This window comes from Salmo trutta, chromosome 16 (assembly GCF_901001165.1).
Source record: "Salmo trutta chromosome 16, fSalTru1.1, whole genome shotgun sequence".
Classification (NCBI taxonomy): Eukaryota; Metazoa; Chordata; class Actinopteri; order Salmoniformes; family Salmonidae; genus Salmo; species Salmo trutta.
The window spans coordinates 20,379,512-20,407,344 of NC_042972.1; the positions used below are offsets into that span (position 1 = coordinate 20,379,512).

The 27,833-nt window shown below is 43.5% G+C and overlaps 1 pseudogene; it reads right to left on the reverse strand.

Moving 5' to 3' along the window:
* LOC115150278 (peroxisome proliferator-activated receptor delta-like) overlaps positions 1–27,546 on the reverse strand; it is a 44,301-nt pseudogene extending 16,755 nt beyond the window's left edge.
* Between the last annotated feature and the right edge of the window lie 287 nt (positions 27,547–27,833).

Below are 27,833 nucleotides of genomic sequence, written 5' to 3' on the forward strand. Positions count from 1 at the left end.
ACTGGGTGACTCACCTTAATAGAAAATGACTTCAGTAAAAGTATCTTAACTTTTACTCAAGTATGGCAATTGAGTACATTTTCCACCACTGTGTAAATGTGTATGTGTCAAGGATCTACCCAGTGCTAGTGAGTTCCAGCCTGCTCCCTCCCCGAGGTGTAATCTCTGCCGCTGCCTGCCAAAGGGTTCTCCCAGTGGAGCCCAGGAACTATGCTAGAAATGCCAGGGGTAGGAGACACCATAGAACAACACCGGCTAAGAGGGACAATCCGATTAAAGTGACATTCCATTCCAGAACTGAGAACCATGTGCGTTCCACTCTACACATTCTGTTCCAACCATGTGTTCTGTTCTCTCCGTTCTGTTGCTAGGGGGATTTCTCCAACACCCTGTTTAAAACTAGAATAGCAAGGAGGGACATTACGTTATAAGGCAACGTTCCATTTCAGAATTTGGAACCAAGTGCCTTCTGTTCTATCCAATCTGCTACACACCATAGAAACAGAATGGAGCAGAAGGGACAATCCACTTCAATGCAATGTTCCACTTGAGAATTTAGGACCACGTTACGGGTGTTCTATTCTATCCATTTAATTCTAAGCTTAACCTGACGGCAGGGCTACGTTGCTAGGCTAGGCCAGGATGAAAACATGAGAAACCCAGCACAGCAGGGATAGGCCGGGCAGCGGAGAGCCACATAGAGAGCGAGAGAGAGAAGGAAGAGGGCCTGAGCTCCGCTGTGTGGGAGGAAGCCGAGGCGCCTGAGGAGAAGTAACTCCCCCAGAAGTGAGAACAGACTGACAGACCAGCCGAGGGGGTTCTCAATGCCTCATCCATGACCACTTTCCTCTCTCTAAGAGCCTCTTTCCCAATTAATCTTTCCTCCATTCCTTGCCTACTCAAAATTGAGAAATCGCCATAGTGAGCATCAATCAATCAAATCTATTTATAAAGCCCTTCTTATAAAGCCCTTCTCAGCTGATGTCACAAAGTGCTGTACAGAAACCCAGCCTAAAACCCTAAACAGCAAGCAATGCAGATGTAGAAGCACACGTATCAGTCCAACACTAGGCTTTAATGACGAGGAATTCAGTGAACTTGCTTTTCTATTCGTATAATGTAATCTCTGCTTAAACATGAAGCACCTCATTGCCACCTTAATGTGCCTCCTTGGGGTAAACTATCAAACTCAAACACTGAGTAGATATGGAGTTGTTTTCCATCTCCAGTATTTTTACCGTCAGTACTTAAACTGCCTGTTGTCCAGCGCCTGAGAAGAGTGGTGTTATTAATAAGTTTCAGTGGTAAAGTTGCGTGACAGGAGGGTAGTCGTTTTGAGGGAAACACTAGATGTTGCTTGTCTGCAGCAATACTGTTTACTTGAAACCCTAATAGTGTGTAGTGTAGTCTGACTCATTCTCAATGTTTTTACGAAAAAGAAAAAAAACTTCAGAGACCTCAACTGACCTGACCGCCGTACTAGACCACAGCCTAACAACATTAGCTCCTTTGAGAAGGTGCCATCTCCCACCTGCCAAGACAAACACACACAGCCCGACTGACCAGACTGGAACATTTAGGTTGGCAGAGCTTGGAGAAAGGAGGCCAAATATGACCAGATTGTAGGAAATAGAGAAGTATCCTATACGGGAGAATAAAGGAGAGAATGTCTACATGGCCCTGTAGAGAACAAGGTTTCTCATTCCATTACTCCCAAACCTCCACCTAGTTCTGTTGCACTGCCTCATAAAATGTCTCCTATTGATTTTAATAGAACACCATGGAGGTTGTCTCAGGAGCCACTGGTGGAGGAAACCGTGAGAGCAGTGTCCTCTTGGTACAGGAGCTGTTTGGTCTGACTGTGGTTGGTGTAAATGCTCTGAGGGAGAGCAGCTCAGCGTTAACACCACCAGAGGCCTTTACCGGGACACATTGAACTGCTCCATGTACTGAGGGTGTGTGTAAGTTGGTGAGGGTGTGCATGCGTGTGTAACTGAGTGTGTGAGTATGCACGCATGAATGGCGGTGTAACTATGTGTGTGTGTAAGTGGACTGGAGATAACAATCTCTTGTCCGTAAAACACAAACAGCAAGGCAGTGCTCCATATCAAAGGGTGTCTGTATCTGGAGGAGAAGTCAATGGGCCTCTCAAGGACACAGAGGGCTAACCATTCTGGAAAGCCATTTGTGGATGAGATCTAGGCCTGCAAATTAAGTTAAGGCTAATTGCCGACTATTTGTTTACAAGGTACTAGGGCTGTCACCGACTAAAGAAATCTTGGTCGACCAAAAGTCCTCTGTTCGTTCGACCAATCGATTGTATGCGGACACCTGCTCATAGAACATCTAATTCCAAAATCACGGGCATTAATATGGAGTTGGTCCCCGCTTTGCTGCTATAACAGCCTCCACTCTTGCGGGAAGGCTTTCTACTAGATGTTGGAACATTGCTGCGGGTCAGGGCTCTGAGCAGGACAGTCAAGTTCTTCCACACTGATCTCAACAAACCATTTCTGTATGGAACTCGCTTTGAACGAGGGCATTGTCATGCTGAAACAGGAAAGGGCCTTCCTCAAACTGTTGCCCCAAAGTTGGAAGTACAGAATCGTCTAAAATGTTGTTGTATGCTGTTAAGGTTTCCCTTCACTGGAACTAAGGAGCCTAGCCCGAGCGATGAAAAACAGCCCCAGACCATTATTCCTCCTGAAACAAACTTTACAGTTGGCACTATGTACTAGGGCGGGTATCGTTCTCCTGGCATCTGCCAGCCCAGTGACGCGAGCCTACCAGACGAGCTAAATGCCTTTTATGCTCGCTTCGAGGCAAGCAACACTGAAGCATACATGAGAGCACCAGCTGTTCTGGACGACTGTGCGATAACGCTCTCGGTAGCCGATGTGAGCAAGACCTTTAAACAGGTTAACATTTACAAAGCTGCGGGGCCAGATGGATTACCAGGAAGTGTCCAATTCGCATACCGCCCCAACAGATCCACAGATGACGCAATATCAATCGCACTCCACACTGCCCTTCCCTACCTGGACAAAAGGAACACCTATGTGAGAATGCTGTTCATTGACTACAGCTCAGCATTCAACACCATAGTGCCCACAAAGCTCATCATTAAGCTAAGGACTATGGGAGTAAACACCTCCCTCTGCAACTGGATCCTGGACTTCCTGACGGGCCGCCCCCAGGTGGTAACGGTAGGCAAAAACACGTCAGCCATGCTGATCCTCAACACTGATCCTCAGGGGTGTGTACTTAGTCCCCTCCTGTACTCCCCCTGTTCACCCACGACAGCGTGGCCAAACACGACTCCAACACCATCATTAAGTTTGCTGACGACACAACAGTGGTATGCCTGATTACCGACAACGATGAGGCAGCCTATAGGGAGGAGGTCAATGACCTGGCAGTGTGGTGCCAGGACAACAACAACCTCTCCCTCAACGTGAGCAAGACAAAGGAGCGGATTGTGGACTACAGGAAAAAGCCGGGCCAAACAGGCCCCCATTCTCATCGACGGGGCTGTAGTGGAGCAGGTCGAGAGTATCAAGTTCCTTGGTGTCCACATCACCAACAAACTATCATGGTCCAAACACACCAAGACAGTCGTGAAGAGGGTACGACAACACCTTTCCCCCTCAGGAGACTGAAAAGGTTTAGCATGGGTCCCCAGATCCTCAAAAAGTTATACAGCTGCACCAGCAAGAGCATCCTGACCGGTTGCATCACCGCCTGGACTGGTAACTGCTCGGCATCTCACCGTAAAGCGCTACAGAGGGTAATGCGTACAGCCCAGTACATCACTGTGGCCAAGCTTCCTGCCATTCAGGAACTATATACTAGGTAGTGTCAGAGGAAAGCACAAAAAATTGTCAAAGACTCCAGTCACCCAAGTCATACTGTTTTTTCTGATACTGCACGGCAAGCGGTACCAGAGCGCCAAGTCTAGGACCAAAAGGCTCCTTAACAACTTCTACCCCAAGCCATAAGACTGTTGAACAATTAATCAAATGGCCACCGGACTATATACATTGACCCCCCCCCCCCCACACATTTGTTTTGTTCACTGCTGCTACTCATTGTTTATTATCTATGCATAGTCACTTCACCCCTACCTACATGTACAAATTACCTCAACTAACCTGTACCCCTGCACACTGACTCAGTACCGGTACCCCCTGTATATAGCCTCGTTATTGTTATGTTGTGTTATTTTTTACTTTAGGTTTATTTGGTAAATATTTTCTTATCTCTTTCTTGAACTGCACTGTTGGTTAAGGGCTTGTAAGTAAGCATTTCACAGTAATATCTACACATGTTGTATTCGGCGCATGTGACAAATAAAGTTTGATTTGAAACCCAGATTCATGTGTCAGACTGCCAGATGGTAAAACGTGATTTATCACTCCAAAGAATGCATTTCCACTGCTCCAGAGTCCAATAGCGGCAAGCTTTACACCACTTCAGCTGACGCTTGGCATTATGCATGGTGATCTTAGGTTTGTGTGCGCCTGCTCGGCCATGGAAACCTATTTCATGAAGCTCCCGGCAAACAGTTATTGTGCAGACGTTGAGGCGGTTTGGAACTCATAGTTTTGCAACTGAGGACAGACAATTTTTTCCGCGTTACGTGCTTTAGCACTCGCCGGTCCCGTTCTGTGAGCTTGTGTGGCCTACCACTTCACAGCTGAGCAGTTGTTGCTCCTAGACGTTTCCACTTCACAATAACAGCACTTACAGTTGTCCGGAGCAGCTCTAGCAGGGAAGGAATTTGATGAACTGAATTGTCGATTTTATACACTTGTCAGCAACGAGTGTAGCTGAAATAACCGAATCCACTCATTTGAAGGCGTGTCCACATAGTTCTGGCCATGTAGTGTATGTAATGGGGAATAGATAGACACTAACAATCAAATAAACAATTCACACAATGACGTTATGGAACAACGAGTATTTGGTTTTAAATATACTTAAAATTAAGTATCAAAAGTAAATGGAATTGCTAAAATATAAGTAAAAGTATTCATAATTTCAAATTCCTTACATTAAGCAAACCAGACAGCACAATTGTACTTCCAGGGGCACACTCCAACACTCAGACATAATTTACATACAAAGCATTTGTGTTTAATGACAAACAAAGCGTTTGTGTTTAGTAAGTCTGCCAGATCAGAGGACCTAGGGATGACCAGGGATGTTGTCTTGATAAGTGAGTGAATTGGACCATTTTCCTGTCCTGCTAAGCATTCAAAATGTAATGAGTAATTTTGGGTGTCAGGGAAAACATATGGAGTAAAAAGTACATTATTTTCTTTAGGAATGTAGTGAAGTGGAAGTAAAAGTTGTCAAATATAAATCGTAAAAGTACTTTTAATTAAGTACTATACACCACTGCAAATTGGCTGGAGAGTACGCAATCGAGAGAGAGACGTGCATTATGCATCCACAGTCCCCTTCTTCTTGGACTGTTCCATCTCTGCAGCCTCTGCAATGGATTGGTCTCGGCCTCCGCAATGGACTAGTTCACTGAGATGGGCGTGAATAAGACCGGTGTCTCGTGCGCCATAAAAATAAACACACTCTACTGCTCAAAAAAATAAATCTTGGTCGACCAACAGCGTATCGACCAAACAATCGACCAGTCGAATAATTGGGGTCAGCCCTACAAGGTACGCTATATCGACGTTATAAGGGAGAGTTTTGTAAAGTGTATTGAGATTTTTTTAGAAAGCACTTTTAATTAAGTTTGATTTGTGTACCCTGTTCAAGCGATTATAGCTGGGTATCAGTGTCAAAGGACACCAGGTTTAACAGTGGGCAGGGGGGGGTATGTGATAACAAATTGTTGCAGTCTTTGGACCGTCTGAGGATTTCATTTTGACTTTTCACATAAAGCCCTCTCTTTCCAGGCATGGTCACATCGGCCCGTGACTGGTCACACTGTAGCTTTTGTCTTCCATGGGAAAGTTTCCTCACTTCAATTTTTTTTAATTATACAAATCTGAGTATGTATTAAATGCCTTCACATTTAGCTTGAAAATTATGCCAGGCTATTGAGGATTAGCTTTCTCTCGGTGAGTGTAAATATAGAGATAAAAGCTTACTGTACAGTCAGAACAGACTTCTAGATCATCAGCACACCGAGTTGTAGATTGGAACACTGAGTTCTAGATTAACACACCGAGTGTAAAAACATAATAAAAATATGTAGACCCCCCCCACCAAAACTACAGTTCTAGATCAACACACTGAGTTTTATGTCAGAACACTGAGTTCTAGGATAGAAGTTTAAGTTATAGATCAGCACACAGTCTAGATTGGAACACAGAGTTCTCTCAAGTCAACGAGGGGACTGGGTTATAGGTGCTATGTCTAAAGGTAAACATCACAGGGACTTTACTTTGTGAGAAATAGAGTAAAAGGTGATGCTGTGTTTATGCTATAGGAACAACCACGATCAAAACAGATGTAGCACACAAGGTGGGCCACATTTCACTAATCATCAACAGGGTTCAAATACATGTGTATTTGATATTTAAATATTTTTTCTGTCTATTTGAGTATTTTAAAATAATGTGGCCTGAATCAACTACTTCTATTGGAAGTAGGGCTGGCACAAATACTGTATAAATACTGTATAAAACACACCAAAAACATCAAAACCGTTTGTTGTTGTGTAGAACGACCAGCTAACTGAAGATGGAATGACCTGGCATTTGCACGCTTGAGTCCGTTTCCGCAGTAACATGGACTCTTTAGAATGTGATGAAACTTTGTTGCTCCTCGCTGAAACAAGCAAGGTGTTGTAGCAAACAAGCCTGGTCAACACCCCCCTCCCAGCAGCAGCAGCACATGCAGTCAGGAGCAGAGGAGAGGGGAAACTGTGAATCTAAAAAAAAAAACAATAATAAAAAAAAAAAAAACATTCCAACGATTATAACAGTGACTGTGGTAATTTGGCTGGCCAATAACCGTAATACAAAATTCCACGACCGTCACAGCCCTAATTGGAAGTATTTGAAAGTATTTTCAAATAATTTCATATAAATAGCCTACTATTTGAAAGTATTTTCAAATACATATTTCAAATACTATTTTTAAATACCATGGGAATGGGAGTATATTTGAGTAAGTGTATGAGTATTTTCAAATACATGCCAATATTCAAATAATAAATATCTGAATACTTACTATGAAATGTGTGTGAAAGTAATTGAGATACTTGAAATAGTATTTGAACCCAGGTCTTGTGTGTGTGTGTGTGTGTGTGTGTGTGTGTGTGTGTGTGTGTGTGTGTGTGTCACCTGTGCAGCTACTGGAGAGGGCAGGGCTGTCCGTATTGGAGGTGCTGTGGGTGTTACTACTCCCCTTCTCCTGCTGATCCTCTTGCTCCTGCTGCATAACCTCTTCGTCATGAGACTTCATGTCCCAGGAGCCATGGCCCTCCTCCCCCTCAGGTGACACCTCTGCTCCTTGCACCACCACTCTCTCTCCCAGCCCCTTCGACAGCAGGGATGGCTTCTGCACCTCCAAGGAGGACTCCAGCCCCCTCTCTCCGTCCGAGGTGCACTCCCCATGTGGTGAGGTGGTCCCGTTCCGGCAGACTCCCCCTTTCCTTACCAAAGCCCCGACACGCCGCTTCCGATCCTGTTGAGGGGCTTTGCTTTTGACCAGCGCTAAGACGGCGGCCCTGGTGCCCTCCATGGTGCTGCGTAGCTTCTCCCGACTCTCAGCCACCCTCGGTCATGGCAACACCATTGCCGCCCTGCTGGGGAGGAGGGGAACAGCCAGTTAGTACAGATATGTTACAGAGGAATTATTTATTATTTATTCGCAATCGGTGATATGTCATGAGGATAAGGTTGCAGCCAATCAGAGCAGCTACCACAGAATACAGTGACTGTCCAATCGAAATGCCTTTTACACAGTTAGACATCCAATCAGATCCATGAAACACTTCTCCCCAGTTAAAACAACACATTGAGAGACAATGAAAGGCTTGAACATGGAACAGTGTAACCGGCACAGTCTCTTCTGGAAACACTTGTAATAAGAGAGTTTGATCTGGTCTCATTCACCAGATCCCTCTGCAGCTGAGCAAGCCTTAACCAGCGCACTGCCAACCCAGAGAGACAGAAAAAGCCTCCCCCACAGAAACATAGCATATGGGCCAGGTTAGAGGTTTTTAATGCAGGCCTGTAGTTAGTTCGTTACTGAGGAGAGCCAGCTGTTAAGACTCTAAAATCACTGAAATTCTCTCTCAGCTAATCACTAACAGAGAGAAGATACAAAAGGGGGAGATAAAAAGAGTAGCGAGAGAAAGAATAAGCTAACCCATTGGCATGAATGTGTAGGCCTTGTTGTTCAGAGAGAAACACATGCACACGCAGTGAGTGGGCTAGCCTCCAAGCCCATGTGGGCCCTGGGGCAGGCAAGGCTGGTGTTTTTCTACCGACACTTGTTGTTGGGACGGAGAGCCCTGAGCTGAAGACGCTCTCTGTTTGTGTGTGTGTAGGGACGCTCTGCGGATCAGCTAGCACCACTGACCTTTTCCCACATTCCGTACTTCCTGCTGAACAGCCATGGACTTTCCCCCACTGGCCTTGGGTCACTGTTCATGTGGGTGAGTGAGTGTGTGTGTGCATTTGTCAAGTGGAAATAGGGTTCATACGAACAGGCTATAGGGCTGATTTCATGGGGGAATCACCAAGTCTTTGTCTGGTGAGTTTAAAAGAGGGAAGAGAATACCAGAGACTAGGAATGTGACAAATGGAAAATTGTTCTTAAAGGTCGATTTTGGGCACAAAACAGTCCAACTCCTCCTCTTTCTCAATTTTCTAACAGAAATGGGATGTGCCTTTCGCGGTTCATCGATGTGCCATTCTTGTCATGCGCGCCGCGACCGATGTAGCTAGTTCGTTAGTTAAGCTAGCCACTTGTACCTAGCCAGTAACTCCTCCAGTATGTGTTGACGTCATTTCATAGGATTTGTTTTGGTGCATTGATCAGTTATACAGTTTAAAGCCGTTAAGTTAAAATAAGAAAAATTCATAAAATTCCACATGAATTAACAATGCAGATGGTCTACATTGTGCTTCCTGCAGAGAGAGAAATGTTTTATCATTTATGCAGCTGGTGCTCTTGCTTTTCCATGAGAGTGGCGCGTGTAGCTTGTTGTCATCCAATCACAAGTCATCAAACTGGCAATATTATTAGGAGATAGTGCCTTCAGAAAGTATTCGTACCCCATGACACATTTTGTTGCATTACATTTGTTGCATTACAGCCTGAATGCAGCAGTTAAAAGCGCTGGGCCAGTAAACCGAAAGGTTGCTGGTTCGAATCCCTGAGCAAGGTAGTTAACCCCCAACAACAACTGCTCCCCTGTTGCTGATGATGTGGATGTCGATTAAGGCAGCCCCCCGCACCGCTCTGATTCAGAGGGGTTCGGTTAAACGGGGTAGACATTTCAGTTGAATGCATTCAGTTGTGCGACTGACTACAGTTGAAGTCGGAAGTTTACATACACTTAGGTTGGAGTCATTAAAACTTGTTTTTTAACCACTCCACAAATTTCTTGTTAACAAACTATAGTTTTGGCAAGTGGGTTAGGACATCTACTTTGTGCATGACACAAGTCATTTTCCAACAATTGTTTACATGCAGATTTAACTTATAATTCACTGTATCACAATTCCAGTGGGTCAGAAGTTTACATACAATAAGTTGACTGTGCCTTTAAACAGCTTCGGAAAATTCCAGAAAATTATGTAATGGCTTTAGAAGCTTCTGATAGGCTAATTGACATCATTTGAGTCAATTGGAGGTGTACCTGTGGATGTATTTCAAGGCCTACCTTCAAACTCATTGCCTCTTTGCTTGACATCATGGGGAAATCAAAAGAAATCAGCAAAGACCTCAGAAAAACAATTGTAGACCTCCACAAGTCTGGTTGATCCTTGGGAGCGATTTCTAAACACCTGAAGGTACCACGTTCATCTGTACACAAGTATAAACACCATGGGACCACGTAGCCGTCATACCGCTCAGGAAGGAGACGCGTTCTGAGACGGGTTTGCAACTGCACATGGAGACAAAGATCGTACTTTTTGGAGAAAAGTCCTCTGGTCTGATGAAACAAAAATAGAACCATTTTGTCATAATGACCATCGTTATGTTTTGAGGAAAAAGGGGGAGGCTTGCAAGCCGAAGAACACCATCCCAACTGTGAAGCACGGGGGTGGCAGTTTCATGTTGTGGGGGTGCTTTGCTACAGGAGGGTCTGGTGCACTTCACAAAATGGATGGCATCATGAGGCAGGAAAATGATGTGGATATATTGAAGCAACATCAAGACATCAGTCAGGAAGTTAAAGCTTGGTCGCAAATGGGTCTTCCAAATGGACAATGACCAAGCATACTTCCAAAGGTGTGGCAAAATGGCTTAAGGACAACAAAGTCAAGGTATTGGAGTGGCCATCACAAAGCCCTGACCTCAATCCTATAGGAAATTTGTGGGCAGAACTGAAAAAGCGTGTGCGAGCAAGGAGGCCGACAAACCTGACTAAGTTACACCAGCTCTGTCAGGAGGAATGGGCCAAAATTCACCCAACTTATTATGTATCAGCATATCGAATGCGCAACTCGAGCTGGAAGCATTCTGGATCATAGCTACTCTAACTTCCGCGATGCATACAAAGCCCTCCCCCTGCCCTCCTTTCGGCAAATCTGACCACGACTCCATTTTGTTGCTCCCTGCCTATAGACAGAAAGTAAAACAGGAAACACCCATGCTCAGGTCTGTTCAACGCTGGTCCGACCAATCAGATTCCACGCTTCAAGATTGCTTCGATCACGTGGACTGGGATATGTTCCGGATAGCCTCAGTGCCCTATACCTGCGCCCAGAGGGGAGTAGTTCAAAGTCCGGGTACAGGGGGGGGGGCTTGGGTCTAAAAATGATTTTGTGAGCCTTGAGGGTCCTGACCTTAAAGATCTCATCCAGGCCTGTCTGTGTGACTCCAAGTACCTTGCTTGCTGTGGTGAAAATCCTTCATCATATTTCTCTTGTTGACAGTGGCATTGCCAAATCAACAAACAATACAAACAGTTAAAACACTCAATGAAAGATTTGTAAAACAGAGTCAGTATAGTACAATTAACATTAAAAGCTTTTTGAGAAAGTAGTCTGTTGACTCTTTTTGTAGATCAGGTCTGTACATTTACTCCACTGAAGCTTATTGTCCAGGAGGACACCTAGATATTTGTATTCCTCTACAATCTCTATATTCTGACCTCTGGTTGATGTTGCAGAGGTAGGTGTTGTACGCTTCCTGAAGTCTATGCACATCTCTTTGGTCTTATTGGTATTGAGGACCAAGTGTGATTCATCACACCACTCTACAAAGTAATTTAGGACCGGGCCATGGTGTTCCTAGTCATCATGCAACAGGCTGATCAAGGCAGTGTCATCAGCGAACTTAACAAGGTGTCTGTCAGGATGGGAACTAGTACAACACATCCCTGAGGAGAGCCTGTGTTGGTGTTGCGTATGTCCGACACATGGGGACCTATTTTGACCCGCTGTGACCGTTGGCTCAGGAAGTCCAACAGCCACAAAACCAGCCCCCCCATCTAAGGAGAAGTCAAGAATGAGTCTCTGTGCCAGAACGTAAGGCTGGATTGTGATGAAGGCAGAAGAAAAGTCAACAAACAAAACCCTGACATGGGATTTAACACCCTCTAGATGTCTATAGACCATGTTGAGGAGAGTACACCCCCTAGAAGTCTGTAGACCATGTTGAGGAGAGTACACCCTCTAGATGTCTGTAGACCATGTTGAGGAGAGTAAGAATGGCATCATCAACTCCTCTGCTCGGCTGATAGGCAAACTGAAATGGGTCGAGGAGCTTCTGGGTGACGCTGAGAATGACTTTTTACAATTTTCTCAAGGCATTTCATTACTAAGGATGTCAAGGCGACAGGGCTGTAGTCATTCAGCACAGAGGGATTAGATGCTTTAGGAATTGGTATAATTGAGTTTCCACAATACTGGTTGGTATTGCTGGTCAAGCGAGGATTGGAAAATGTCTGTAAAAACACCAGCCAATTGTTCAGCACAGTGCTTTAACACATGTCCACTTATTTTGTCTGGACCTGAGCTTTTGTGTGCGTTACATCCCCTGAACAACTTACTTCAAAACATCAGCCTGTTTAACAACCCTCTCAAACATTTGTAATGATGCTTCCATTTGTTTTACCTCCGACACAAGATTGTCTGATTCAATTCTTGAGAAGAAAACATGCAGTTCATTAGCCATGTTCTGGCCCTCATGTCTCCCAAGGTCAGCACTGGTTTTTCCCCTGCCTATGTGGGGGGCACTAGCCATGGATTTAATCCCACCCTTGCGTTCCTGAGGAGAGGGTCCTGTCCACTCTTTGCCTGTATGCCTCCTTGTCCACCAGTATCTGTCTTTTGATCTCACATTGTACATCTCTTAAAGCCTGTCTGTTACCCTCAGCATAAACTGCCTTCTTCCTATTAAGTAGTGATTTTAGATGTTTTGATACTCAAGGCTTATTGTTTGGGAAGATTTTACAGATTTTAGTAGGCACAACTGACTCAACACAGAAGTTTACATAGTCTGAAACAACATCTGTGAGTCTGAAACATCATCTGTGAGTTCATCAAGATCAGAGCTGCTGTCCTCAAATACCTCCCACATAGTACAGTCAAAACACCCCTGGAGACAAGTGATACGGTTGTCCTTCCAGATCTGGACAGTTTTAACTGTGGGTTTCTCCCTCTCCAGGAGCTGACAGTAGGTTGGCCTGAGGTAGACAACATTGTGGTTTGATATCCCCAGGTTGTGGCCGGGAACACAACTGGTATTGTCCCATAGCACAAATCAAGAGTCTTATTTTTCCTAGTGTGACATTTCACATTCTGGTGGTATGTGCGCAGGACTTCGTGCAAAGTATAGTTGTTAAAATCCCCTAAAATAAATGTGGATGCAACGGGGAGATGGATTCCAGTTTCTGTGACAGATTATATATTCTCTGATGCCTTTGTTATATTAGCTTTAGGTTGAATGTACACAACGGTAACAAACAATTGGGGGAACTCACAGGGCAGATAGTAGGGTCGCAGTGACGCAGAAAGCAGTTCAATGTCAGGGGTACAGAATCTCTCTCTTACCAAGATCCATTTACACCACTGGTCCCTGACAAGCAGGCAGACGCCCCCGCCGTGATGTTTCCCTGTTACTGATCACAGTCCGCTCTGACCAGAGTGAATCCGGCCGGCTCCACCTCCCTGTCCGGGACTCTGTCATCCAGCCAAGTCTCAGTAAACGACAGCAAACAGGCCTCCCAGTATTTGTGTTGGAGGCGCAGACTTACAGCTCATCCGCTTTTCCCGTCAGTGACTGGGCATTGATCAGCAAGGTGGTGGGTAAGGGAAGTTTGTTCTTACATTTTTTAAGCCTGTGTCTGATTGCCCTGCGCTTTCCACATTTGTCTGCGAGTGGATTACAAACCCAAATCGGGGATTAGATGGATCATTGGGATATCCAGTACGTTTGTGTTTGAGTTGCATTGTAGTAGGAACTCTCCGCTGTATTGAATTCCGCTACCAGCATCGTTTTTATCATTTAGTCAGTTTGTAGAGGGTATGTACACGATCAACAAGATCAGTCCAACACCCCACCACCGTAAATCCATCATTGACAGATGGCAGATTGCTCCAGAGGGCTCAGGACCTCAGACTTGGGCGAAGGTTCACATTCCAACAGGACAACGACCCTACGCACACAGCCAAGACAACACAGGAGTGGCTTCGGGACAAGTCTCTGAATGTCCCTGAGTGTACCAGCCAGAGCCCGGACTTGAACCCGATCAAACATCTCTGGATGGACCTGAAAACAGCTGTGCAGCAACACTCCCCATCCAACCTGACAGAGGTTGAGAGGATCTGCAGAGAAGAATGGGAGAAACTCCAAGAATACTCAATGCTGTAATCGCTGCCAAAGGTGCTTTAATGGGTATTTACCAACATTTCAGCATCACTGTGCCTTCCTCATGGTAATGTCATGAATACTTGAACCAGGTTATGTAGACAAACTGTGCAATTAGTGCAACCAATGACAATAGTGAGGGGTGTGTCATAATGATTAAGTTAATTATAATTAACTAGTGAAACTGTGAAAACAATTGTATATGGCATATTAAATATATTACGCTATTGTTATCTTATAGAAACATAATGAAATATTGTACATCATATTAGCATCAACATACATTATTGTATCATTCAATTTCACATAATCATTTCATATTTCATTTCATATTTGTTACATGTAATATTTTGGTTCAACCTTAATGTATAATGAGCATCATTAAGAGGGGGAACGTATTAGGTGTATGCTAAAAAGCTGTAGAAAGAAAATATACATTTATAAGACTTGTTTATAAAGGAAAAATATGTTCATAAGAAGGGCCTGAGATCAAAGTCAATAATCAGATCACTAGGGGTCAATGTTTTTAGATAGGATATCCAGTAAGCCAGTACATAGTATGTAACTATAGTCCTAAAATAATTCATGGTTAAATGTGAGGGGGGGGGGGGGGGGGGGGGTATATTGCACTATACATCTGTATGGGTAAGACAGTTTAGGTAGAAAGGTTTTAAATAATTTAAATACTTATGTCTGGATAAACAGCCTTCATGATTCTCATTCGGTGCGACCGACATTAAGTCACTATTTTGGATCAAATCACATGATGGTACTCATGTGACAGGATGCGACATCATGAAGATGCCTGTGAGATACCCTTCGGAAAAAGGTTAGCAAGTCTCTCGTAAATCTTTGATAAGTTTACATTTCCACTTCCTGTCAGGTTTTAGCCAAAAAATCTGATCATTCGGTGCGACCGCCAAAAACCAATTAAAATGTTGAATTATCTGAAAAGCTTATATTTTACTGTGATACTCAAGATACATACTTAATGTTAAAGTGAAGTGTTCACATGCATCCATAAGCAGTTGCCTCTAAAACATGTTTATGTGAGAAAAGTCATACGGTGTAACCAAAATGATAATTCGTAGTTACCAGAAATTCAACGGTTGTACTGAATGATGTCAATATGTATGTCTGTCTTTGTAGTAAGTTATCTATATATATATTTTTGTACACACAAATACATCATATTATTTCCTTGTATGTAAAAACACAAGTTTCGTATGATAAGAGTGTTTTGTCAGTGTTATAGTATAGCACATCAAGCAGCTAATACAGAAAATAAGTTTATGTAAATAACTACTATCCTATCTATCTATATTAAATGAGAGTCAATTTGCCGATGCCTTTATCAAGCAAATGCTTTATCGTCAGAACTCAGATTACTGTTGACTCTGCAAATTGGCCACAGAAATTCAGGCGTTCCACTTTGGGGGGAGTAGACAGCAGGCTACGATCCATACAAGTGTTGTGTACACATCAGAGGAAACCCAGTCCTATGCCACCATATTTGACTCCCTTAGACATGATGAGAGAGCAGTATGGAGCACCTGGAGCCTGTCCTAAGAGATGTCAAGAACAGAATCCACAAATCACGACATTCCACATGACGAGCGATGGTCCCGTCACCCAATAAAGAAACAAGAAGAACATATACCTACTCAGCCATATATTTACGAATTCAAACAAATCACCTGGAACGTCTCTGAAAAGGGTTATGGGAAGGGGGCACCAGATGGCATGGGTGGGGCTGTGACACATTGTGCAGACAAACACATTCAATGGGGGGGAGGATGTGCAGATTCCCAAGGAGATATTCGAACTACTCGAAGAGTGGATCGAGCATCAAGTTCTTTTGGATTACAGACGTCATGAAGCACAATGAAGCTGTGCCAAACAACTTTGCTGGAGTCAAAGGAACCATGAAATTGCACCTGGTCACCTCCACAGTGGCAGGGAAAATAAAACACTGAAGCGTCTTCCTTCTGTAGCAGAGCAAGCATCTGCAACACCTGTTTCAGTGATGTGGAAGTGAACTTCAATGAAGAACATCATCAGGAGAACACCATTACTGAGGAACAGCAAGATGAAGCTGCAGCCAAGTCAACACTTGCTGAAAGTCTAGGCAGTTTTGTCATTGTCAGCTACAAAGACCACTCCTTTGTAGGCCAGGTACTGAAGGTGATTGGGGAGGAAGTGCAGATCACTTGTATGCAGCAGCATGGAGTGAGGAATGTTTTTGTCTGGCCCTATGTGCCAGACATTACCTTCTACTATGATGGAGATGTGAAGTCAATGATCAGTGAGCCCGAGCCCTTCAGCGCAAGAGCATCTCGGTTGTCTGACACAGACTGGGCTGCTTTCTTGTCACACTAGTTAAACAACATCAAAAACACTGTTCTAAGAATGCAAGTTTGATTGTCAACTTCAATGAGTTCGTGTTACAACTTTTGCTACAAAGTGATAATTTCTTTGTGTTCAATGTTTGAATCTCATGAATTGTTTGCACAATTAAACTTAATTATCAATTTTAATCTTGCAATGTTCTGTACAAACTTAAATCACATAAGTTGATGTTTTAATATTGGAATCAGAAAAACTTGTCCACGCAATGAAGATTTTGGTTTTAAAAGAGACGGCAAAGAAACATTTAACTTTTTCTCAAAATTGTAATGTAGAAAAACACATTTTATATTTTAATGTTTGAAGGTTGAATTATTGTATTTCAATAACTACTATTAATGTATTATTACAATGATTCTTAACACTGTTTTTAACATTGATCATAATGAATCATTTTAATCTTGTTTTTAGAAGTTCATTGTCTGGGCGGATCCTTAAGCAGGAATGAGAGGCTGGCTGGGCCAGAGCTAATCTACTGGCTGGAGGGTCGTTCCGTTTGATTTCAATCCCTTTTGATTTGAACAAAACTTCTCCATACATATTTGTATATGCCAAAACATTCAGAAGATAAGAAGTGCTCAAAGTTGACCCATTTTGTATACCCCACCATTAAAAAAAAAATCATAAAAGCTCTGACGAAGGCCGTGAGGCCGATACGTAAGCTTATTAAAGATCAGTGATACTATCAAGAGCAGTGTGCGGTTTCCTTTTTCCTTCATCTTGTTCAACTGTTGCCATGCACCTGCAAAAAAGATTGCTCAGATGTGCGAGTGCCTTTTGAATTTTGTATACCCCACCATACCATGAGACATCCATGTCTTCATCACTGGAAAAGATTAACGGTTGAGTTTGGTAACATTTACTTATTTTCGGCTGTAGGTAATAATGCAATAAATGTTCTGAACAAATAATGTAAGAAAAAATAATTATAAAAGAAAAAAAATACTACAAAGAGATTAGAGGTCGACCGATTATGATTTTTCAACGCCGATACCGATTATTGGAGGACCCCCCCCCCCCAAAAAAACAGATACCGATTGATTAATTGGCTGATTTTTTTTATTTATTTGTAATAATGACAATTACAACAATACTGAATGAACACTTATTTTAACTTAATATAATACATCAATAAAATCAATTTAGCCTCAAATAAATAATGAAACATGTTCAATTTGGTTTAAATAATGCAAAAACAAAGTGTTGGAGAAGAAAGTAAAAGTGCAATATGTGCCATGTAAGAAAGCTAACGTTTAAGTGCCTTGCTCAGAACATGAGAACATATGAAAGCTGGTGGTTCCTTTTAACATGAGTCTTCAATATTCCCAGGTAAGAAGTTTTAGGTTGTAGTTATTATTGGAATTATAGGACTATTTCTCTCTATACGATTTGTATTTCATATACCTTTGACTATTGGATGTTCTTATAGGCACTTTAGTATTGCCAGTGTAACAGTATAGCTTCTGTCCCTCTCCTCGCTCCTACCTGGGCTCGAACCAGAAACACATCGACAACAGCCACCCTTGAAGCAGCGTGACCCATGCAGAGCAAGGGGAACAACCACTCCCAAGTCTCAGAGCGAGTGACGTTTGAAACGCTATTAGCGCGCACCCGCTAACTAGCTAGCCATTTGACATCGGTTACACCAGCCTAATCTCGGGAGTTGATAGGCTTGAAGTCATAAACAGCACAATGCTTGAAGCATTGCGAAGAGCTGCTGGCAAAACGCCCGAAAGTGCTGTTTGAATGAATGCTTACGAGCCTGCTGGTGCCTACCACCGCTCAGTCAGACTGCTCTATCAAAACATAGACTTAATTATAATATAATAAACACACAGAAATACGAGCCTTAGGCCATTAATATGGTCGAATATCATCTCGAAAACAACACCTTTTTTTTCTTTCAGTGAAATACGGAACCGTTCCGTATTTTATCTAACGGGTGGCATCCCTAAGTCTAAATATTCCTGTTACATTGCACAACCTTCAATGGTATGTCATAATTACGTAAAATTCTGGCAAATTAGTTCGCAACGAGCCAGGCAATGAATGCAAGAGCAGTGACACAATTTCATGTTAGCAGGCAATAGTAACTAAATATGCAGGTTTAAAAATATATACTTGTGTATTGATTTTAAAGAAAGGCATTGATGTTTATGGTTAGGTACATTGGTGCAACGGCAGTGATTGTTTTGTGAATGCGCTTGTTAAATCATCACCCGTTTGTCGAAGTAGGCTGTGATTCGATGAGAAATTAACAGGCACCGCATCGATTATATGCAACGCAGGACACGCTAGATAAACTAGTAATATCATCAGCCATGTGTAGTTAACTAGTGATTATGTTAAGATTGATCGTTTTTTATAAGATAAGTTTAATGCTAGCTAGCAACTTACCTTGGCTTCTTGCTGCCCTCGCATAACAGGTAGCCAGCCTGCCATGCAGGCTTCTCGTGGAGTGCAATGTAAGGCAGGTGGTTAGAGCGTTGGACTAGTAACCAGAAGGTTGTAAAAACGAATCCCCCCTGAACAAGGCCGTTAACCCCCGTTCCTAGGCCGTCATTGAAAATAAGAATGTGTTCTTAATCTGACTTGCCTAGTTAAATAAAAGGTGTAAAAAAAATAATTTAAAAATAATAATATTCTAAAAAGAAAATTTAAAAAAGAAAAACGGCAAATCGGTGGCCAAAAATACCGATTACCATGAAAACTTGAAAATCGGCCATTCCGATTAATCGGTCGACCTCTAAAAGAGATAGGAACAGGGCGACCATGTCTGTCGGCGCCATCTTGTTATCAAATTACACCTGCTAAGTAAAAGAGAGAACAATGTGCCATCGAGATGGATAGAGAGCAGTTGCTTCGCAAGGCATCTCTACCTGAAAATACATGATCTAAGTGATTGATAATTAGTATTCAGCGGTCATAAAACTACGCCTTATTTACCCTGAAGAACTACTGAAATAGTGATTTTGTCAAGACAACATAGGCAGCAGCTCTATAAAGATGAGATGACTTGGAAAAAATGATAAATTCATCAAATAAATCAAATGTAATATATACAACTTAAATACTTTATTAAAGTAAAGTAATGTAAATAAAATGATAGTTAATAAGTGATAAGCAGTAATGGAGAGTCACTACCATCATGGGATTGTATTAATTGTTTGTTCTGTGTTGTTACAGCATTCAACCCACATAATACATAGCGCATTTAATACAAATGTAAGTGATTTTTTCCCCCCCTAATCGAACCGACCTCAAAGCACTAATCGCTCAGCACTACAATAGAGCCAATCAAGCTCAGAGTTTACTGGCGAAGTTTCCACCCAATTACTTTCACCAATAATGCTCTCAGAGATCTGTGATTGCTTCGAGGAAGGCCAGTAGGGTTGAATTGTACCAGTATTTCAACAGGTCTCTGGTCCCTGTTTGTGGAACTCTGTGTGGGTGATTGATGTTGTGAATTGTGCATTTCCTGAGTCCTCTCATGCTCCCAACCCCAGTCCCTTCTCTCCACCCTGTCCCCCCCCTCCCTCCAATCTCTCCTCTCATGTGAAACAGAGCAGATGAACTGCTGCTCCCCCTCCCTGCCCACTAAAACACACTGAATGGGACAACCTTTCACCTCCGACCCAGATCAGTGGTAAACACACATTGTGAAAGACCAGAGGGAGTCTTTTAAAAGGAGGGGAACATGGCGGAGGTGGATTCTATGGAGCTCATCAACTACTAGCTCTTCAACTGACCTAGATGAATTCTGCCTGTTCTTACTTGCATCTCTTACCCCAAAGATATGAATGCCACCACAATGTTAAACATCAGTCAAGTCTACACATTATATATTCATGACGTATATGGGTGCATTTGCAATCTACTTTACGGGTTTCTGTCGTATACTGAAAGCATGAATGGACTGGTTTCCATTAACACAGTCATAAGAGACAAAATGACCCCTTTCAAACATGCTTCTACTAGGGCAAACCAATATGACAGGTTGTGTGTGGGTGGACAAGTCTAAACTCACCCAGGTGGAAACTTAACTACAAGTCATGATTCACTGAAGGCAGCAGATATAGGCCTAGTAACTTAGTTGTGACTGTAGTGTGTTGCTTATGAAAGAAAGAATCAACAAGGCAAAGCGTCAATGTGGACAGATGAATATTCCACACAAAACACAAACGTTTTGGAAGTTCTTGCAACATCCTTGCGAAATACAAAATACTAGCCTATAAACTTCAACTAGGTCTATGCTTATGGCTACAACAGGTAGCCTTGCTCCTGGTTTTCTAAACAATGAAAGAACATTGTATAAATCTTACTCCACATCACAACATTTTAAGGTGATATATAGCCCAAAGGCCAACTGTTACTGTATAAGTATTTAAAGCAAATGACTTAGAAGGAACATGGACAGACCATTACAGTCCTGACATTACATTCTCCTAGGGTTGCACAATTATGGTAACCTTCCTTAAAACTGGGGAATTTTGAGAAAGTTACTGGAATTTTGCAACCCTGACTACATCCTCCTAAAATACACACACAACACCGACCATAAACAAACTACAATGACATGGAAAAACTTGTACAGGACATTTCTAAATCACCAATTGGCACTAACAAGTGCCTGCTGCACCTCCCATTGCAGCACGAATGAATCAACATCAGCAGACATGCACAAGCCAACCCACAAGTGTGTCCTTTCCCACAGTGGTAACTCACTGCCTAGTCAGACCGATGAGGTGTGAAACCACACAACGCGTCCTCCACACAGCTCCAGTCGGGTGTGGTGCCACTACAACTAAAACTGCTGCTGTTCACTTCAATAATCACAGAAAATACATTGTACATTAAATATTACCAATGACTACCCAAATGCCAAAGACGTGATCAAATGATAGGCTGAGGAGGACTTTTGTTTCTAGAATAAAAAAAGAACATGACCCTGTGGTCGAGCGGTTCTTAGTAATAAAAGGGGAATCCAATGTGAGGAATATGTGAACCCTGGGCTTGTTTATATACATTCTGCCCTGTACTCTTACATTTTAGGTTGGCTTTCTTCCTCCGGTTCTCTCTCCCTTAGTCCATAACTCTTGTGCGCTGTTAAAGGGACACAGTCATTTAACATGAACATCACAGACGCCAAGATGCCAACTGTAGCATTATATTCTGCTTCCACGAAAAGCGTGGCTAGATGCTTATAGCTAGGGTATAACACACACACAAAAATATTTGTACAAATGTACTAAAACAATGTTATGAATATTGCGAGCAACAATACACTTTTTTATTACATACCTAATGTAGAAAAGAGGATCATTTTTTTATGTTCTCTTCCTCAACTCCTATTATTGAGCAAATTACACACATTGGAGCCAATTACACACTCTGACATAGGTGCTTTTTCAAAGCCTACAAGTAGGCGACAAGATGGGTTGGGGTCAATTCCATTTCAATTCAGAAAGTCAACCTCAGCTCAAATTTTTCCTAATTGAAAAGCATTGAAGAGAATTTGAATTTCAGTGTACTTCCTGAATTGAAATAGAATTGTGTAACGATTGTCGTCGGGAGACGAGGAAGCGGACCAAAGCGCAGCTGGGAGCGAACACATGTTTATTTAGACACAAATAAACACGTTACCAAAACAGACAAAGAATAGACGAAACGTTAACTTACTCAAACAAAAGAGACAACAACCCACAAACATCGTGGGGGAAAAGGAACTTAAATGTGATTCCCAATCAGACTTCACAAGCGACAGCTGTCTGATTGGGAAATCACCCCGAGCCCAACATAGAAATAAAACACAAAGAAAGGCTATAACCAAAACATAGAAAATAAACCATAGAAATGCCACACCCTGACCAAAATAGCAGAGTTCACCTGGTCAGGGCGTGACAGTACCCCCCCCTCCAACGGTGCGTACTCCCGGCGCACCAACCTAAAGTCTATTAGGGGGGGGGACCCGGGTGGGTGCCTCACCCTCGGTGGAGGCTCTGGCCCCGGGCGTGTTCTTTCCCCCGCCTTCACCTTAACCCTACCCCTCTGGCCCGGACTGGACCACTGTGTAGCGGCATGCTCAGGCTCCGGAGCGGAGACGTCGACCGGAACAGGATTGGGCACCGGTGGACCGGACACAGGCCGTGCCGGACTGTGGACACGCACCGTGGGCTTGGTGCGGGGAACAGGAACGGGCCGGACAGGACTGTGGACACGCACCGTGGGCTTGGTGCGGGGAACAGGGACGGGCCGGACAGGACTGGGGACACGCACCACTAACCTGGTGCGGGGAGCAGGGACGGGCCGGACAGGACTGGGGACACGCACCACTAACCTGGTGCGGGGAGCAGGGACGGGCCGGACAGGACTGGGGACACGCACCACTAACCTGGTGTGGGGAGCAGGGACGGGCCGGACAGGACTGGGGACACGCACCACTGACTTGGTGCGGGGAGCAGGGACGGGCCGGACAGGACTGGGGACACGCACCACTAACCTGGTGCGGGGAGCAGGGACGGGCCAGACAGGACTGTGAATACGTACTGGTGACCTGAAGCGTGGAGCCGGTTTAGCCACTCGTCCTGGCTGGATGCCCATCCTAGCACGGCATGTGCTGGGCATGTCCACCGGACGCACTGGGCTGTGCGGGCGCACTGGCGACACAGCGCGCAACTCTGCATACCATGGCTTGGTGCGGGGAGCAGGGACGGGCCGGGCAGGACTGTGGACACGCACCGTGGGCTTGGTGCGGGGAACAGGAACGGGCCAGACAGGACTGTGAACACGCACTGGTGAACTGAAGCGTGGAGCCGGTTTAGCCACTCGTCCTGGCTGGATGCCCATCCTAGCACGGCATGTGCTGGGCATGTCCACCGGACGCACCGGGCTGTGCGGGCGCACTGGCGACACAGCGCGCAACTCCGCATACCATGGCTCCTCTTCCAGATCTTCCCTCTGCAGGTCCTCAATCAACTGCCTCATCATCTTCGTCTCTTCCTCCGCCGTCATCCCCCATGAGAGCAGTGGTCTGGGCTCTTCATCTGCCCTTCCGGACCACCCCATTAGCCCCCCCGCAAAATTTTCTTGGGGGTGTTTTCCGGGCCTCCTCGACCGCCGCCTGCGACTCCGTCTACCGGCTGGCTTTACCTCCTCGACCTGGGAATCCTTCCGCCAGGGTCCTCTCCCCGACATGATCTCCTCCCAGGTCCAGAACTCCTTCCCCTCGCGAGCCCATCTCTCGCGCTCCTTTTCCTCCCGTTGCTTGGTCCTGGTTCGGTGGGTTGTTCTGTAACGATTGTCGTCGGGAGACGAGGAAGTGGACCAAAGCGCAGCTGGGAGCGAACACATGTTTATTTAGACACAAATAAACACGTTACCAAAACAGACAAAGAATAGACGAAACGTTAACTTGCTCAAACAAAAGAGACAACAACCCACAAACATCGTGGGGGAAAAGGAACTTAAATGTGATTCCCAATCAGACTTCACAAGCGACAGCTGTCTGATTGGGAAATCACCCCGAGCCCAACATAGAAATAAAACACAAAGAAAGGCTATAACCAAAACATAGAAAATAAACCATAGAAATGCCACACCCTGACCAAAATAGCAGAGTTCACCTGGTCAGGGCGTGACAAATTGACTGTAACCCTGGCGGCAAGTGCCGCTGGCTGCTGTTAAGCTTTCTTGACTTGGACGTACATTTTTGCCAAGACATGGATAACCTTTGTTTAACTAGCTAAACAGCTGCTCTTAGTGAAAATGTGTTTTACGTTACCTTTCTAGCTAATAAGCCATGTTACAATTTACACTTCCTCATCCAATTATAATGTGGGGAGGTCAAAATAATGAAAAACTGTCTACCAAATCTATTCATCTTAAAATGTTGATTACTTCTCCTTGCCATCAAGGGGTTTTTGGGTCGCCGGTTTGCCTGGGAGGGTGTCCCTGGGCAAGAAAAGGTTAAAGACCCCTGGCTTGCTAACCTCTATAGTTATATTAACTACTAAGTTAAACTAAACAAATAGAGTAAAGAAGCCTTTGTCCAATAAGCTCGTTTGCCCACTGCAACGGGCCCATATCACTGAGATGCACCCCAGAGCTGGTAGCTTATCTTGCTTCATGACCACTAAACCCATAATAAGTTGAGTAATGCAATTAAGCATCTAATTGGATAGATCCACCCACTTTCTGAAGAGAGTGCTATTCACAGACCCCTTAAACCCTGCTTACAGACTCTGCTGGCAAACAACTGTTGCTTGTTAATTGCTACCTGGCTTGACAACGGGAAGATTTTGACCAATCTATACAAACAACTAGGGCCAGGACGATACCAGTATCGCGATACTCGTTAGTATAGTGGCAAGGAAACAAAACACGATGCGGATTTAACTTCTTTAGGAAAACAGCTACAATGTTGGAAACAAACATCATTATGTTGTCATTCAGAGTCACGTTTATTTATTTTTCAAGCTATAGCACACAATATCTTATATACAGCTGGTTTTTAATGGACCAAAGAGTTCTGTGCTTCTTGTTTCCATTTTTGCCATGAAACAAAAGTGTGATACTTATATCGTAAGCCCCACAAACAATGGTAAACACATCCCTGACATTAGCTAGGCCTACCCCCCAGCTAGTCTAAAATGACCCCCACAGCCAGACGTGTGTGTGTGTGTGTGTGTGTGTGTGTAACAGCTCACCACCAAGAGAGCTGAGAGAGAGACAGAGCTAGCATTAATGCACTGGGTACAAGGAAGGAAGGAAACTCAACTCTCCAGACAGACAGTGTTACCCCCTGCCATAAAGCCCCCCAAAGGGGGAAGCAGGGGTAAAAGAGGAAGAGAGAGAACAGGAGGGGGGGACAGAAAGAGAGTGATTTAATGAGTAAGTGTTGGAGTTTGTGGGAGTTGAAGAGGTAGTAAAAGATGGACTGATGGGGATGAACTGAAAAAGGATCGAAGGAAAGAAAGACTGAGGGAGTATATGCGAGAAACCGAGAAAAGACTAACACACACACACACAGAGAGGCTAGACAGTTGATGATAACACAACGGCATCATCATCGTTTCTACTCTGTATTCCGAGTGCCCTTCAGCCCACAGTGTGGGCTGCTTCTCTCTGGTATCTACTGGGGGAACAAGAGTTTGGGAGAAACTCAAACACAGCCATTACGCAACTGTTTCCACTAACGCTCTACTGGATAGTAGGGCCAGGACGATACCAGTATCGCGATAGTCGTTAGTCTCATGTCAAGGAAACAAAACACGAAGCGGAATGAACTTCTTCAGGAAAACAGCCCTAATGTTGGAAACAAACATCATTATGTTGTCATTCAGAGTCACGTTTATTTATTTTTCAAGCTATAGCACACAATATTTTACATACAGCAGGTTTTTAAAGGACCAAAGAATTAAGTCTTCTTCGTGATTTCATTTTTGTCATGGAAAAAATATTGCCATACTTGTATCGTCACAGCACTACAAACAGTAAACACATCCCTGACATTAGCCTTTAACACAAACACTAGTACAGCCATTACGCAACTCTTTCCACTAATGCTCTACTCGATAGACAAACAAACCACAACTAGGCCAACTCAAAACATGATCAACTGCTAAAACAACCGAGGATTCACTATGGTTCAACCTTTAGTTCAACTGCTTCATTTTCTGTTTGTGAAGTAGGGACATGGTGGAATCAAGTGTCAATGTAACTATTTCGGACATGTCCCTTTCTCCAAGTCGTATATTTCACTGGTATGATAAGCTGGAAACCTGTCATTCTGCAAACTGAAGGAATGAATGGGTCACTGGTGGAATCCCTCACTCCCTACTGGATTAGATGAAACACTGAACAAAACGCTCAGTTGTAATGAAGTTGTAAATTGAGATGAAAAAAATACAATATTTTCAGTTACAACTTTTTTGCATAATTATAGCTACATATAATTTAGCTAATAGCTATAGCGTGTCATATTTAATATATACCAAATGTTATTACAATACCATAATCAACTATTTTGATTATTGAAAAGGGAAGCAGATGGTAGCTAACACTCACTGTCGTAAAACTAGATTTTTACTGTTTACTCTTGAGGTTATCATGTCTAGTAGTAGTTATATCATCAGGTCATAAATATTCTGTCACCAAAGCAGACATGGTTTGCGATAAAATGGGAACTTCAGTTAGCTAACGTTTGTTACACACACACTCTGTCTTAGAGCTGGCTAGCCATATTAGCATCTAGTTATAGTCATCCGGCTAGTAAAAATGAAAACTAGGTAAGTAACCACACATTGGTAACGTTAGAAACGTTTGTAAATGTTGAAATATATACAGTATTCAAATTGATGACCCAAGGTAATTTGTCAGCAAACTAAACAGACAGGATTTTGATAGCTAGCAGTTAACTGGATAGCTAAAATAGCTTGCGTGCTAGCTAACTGATTAGCATCTCATCTGATTCTAATGCTTGGCATGATGTTTCATATACCCACAACAACACAAAAACACATCTATTTGTCCCATGCCGAGACATTTGACCCACAGTTTAACTAGCCTGTTGTCATTTTACTCTAAAAGTTACCGTTAGCTATTTAACTTAGCTAGCTAATTCTATGTGAGCTGGTTACAGTACTAACGTTAGCTGGTTAGCTATGTGTGTAGTTTAGGCAAGCTTTACGATATGCTAACGTTGGTTAAGGTCAAGTTTATATAATTTTACCTTTGCTGCATGCAAACAATTGTTCCAAGCAGTAGGTAGTTGGATCCTGGAGAGTCCGAATTACGCCTGCTGATGTGTTCCCCGAATCTTATTCCACGTTTATTAACGAACACACGGAACGTTATTTCTGTTTTCCCAGCTTCTTCTACCTGACAAACTCGAATTGCGACTTTTTTTTTACATAAATATAATACGCTTGTCACCTATTAGTTCATTCGTTGCATATCTCGTACGTTAATAGACAGAGCATGTTGGTCGAACTGTAGAAGGACATGTTATTCCCAAAGTTTTTAGTTTTTCTTCAGTCTAGCGCAGCTCCACGATCTGTCACACGCACTTCTGTCGTCGTGGTTTGACGTCACACCATCCGATGAACGCGTACGTCGTAGTGTCGAGTGTCAGTGCGGTCACTGTATCGATTTTACGGTACTTTGCTTTTCAGAATGAAAAGGCAAATAACAACACGAGCAAAGTTCACGTTTATCCTACAAATTAGTTACTTAGACTTTAGGAATGAACGTGCACAGCGCGTTATTCATATTCTGTACCCAGTCTGACCTACTCGCTGTGGAAAGAAAAAACATGTTAAAAGTGTAAAATCACCTTTAATAGGTTTGAGAACTCCTGTACGTTTGCAGCAATATGATATATACGGTGAAAAAAACTATAGTCCCAT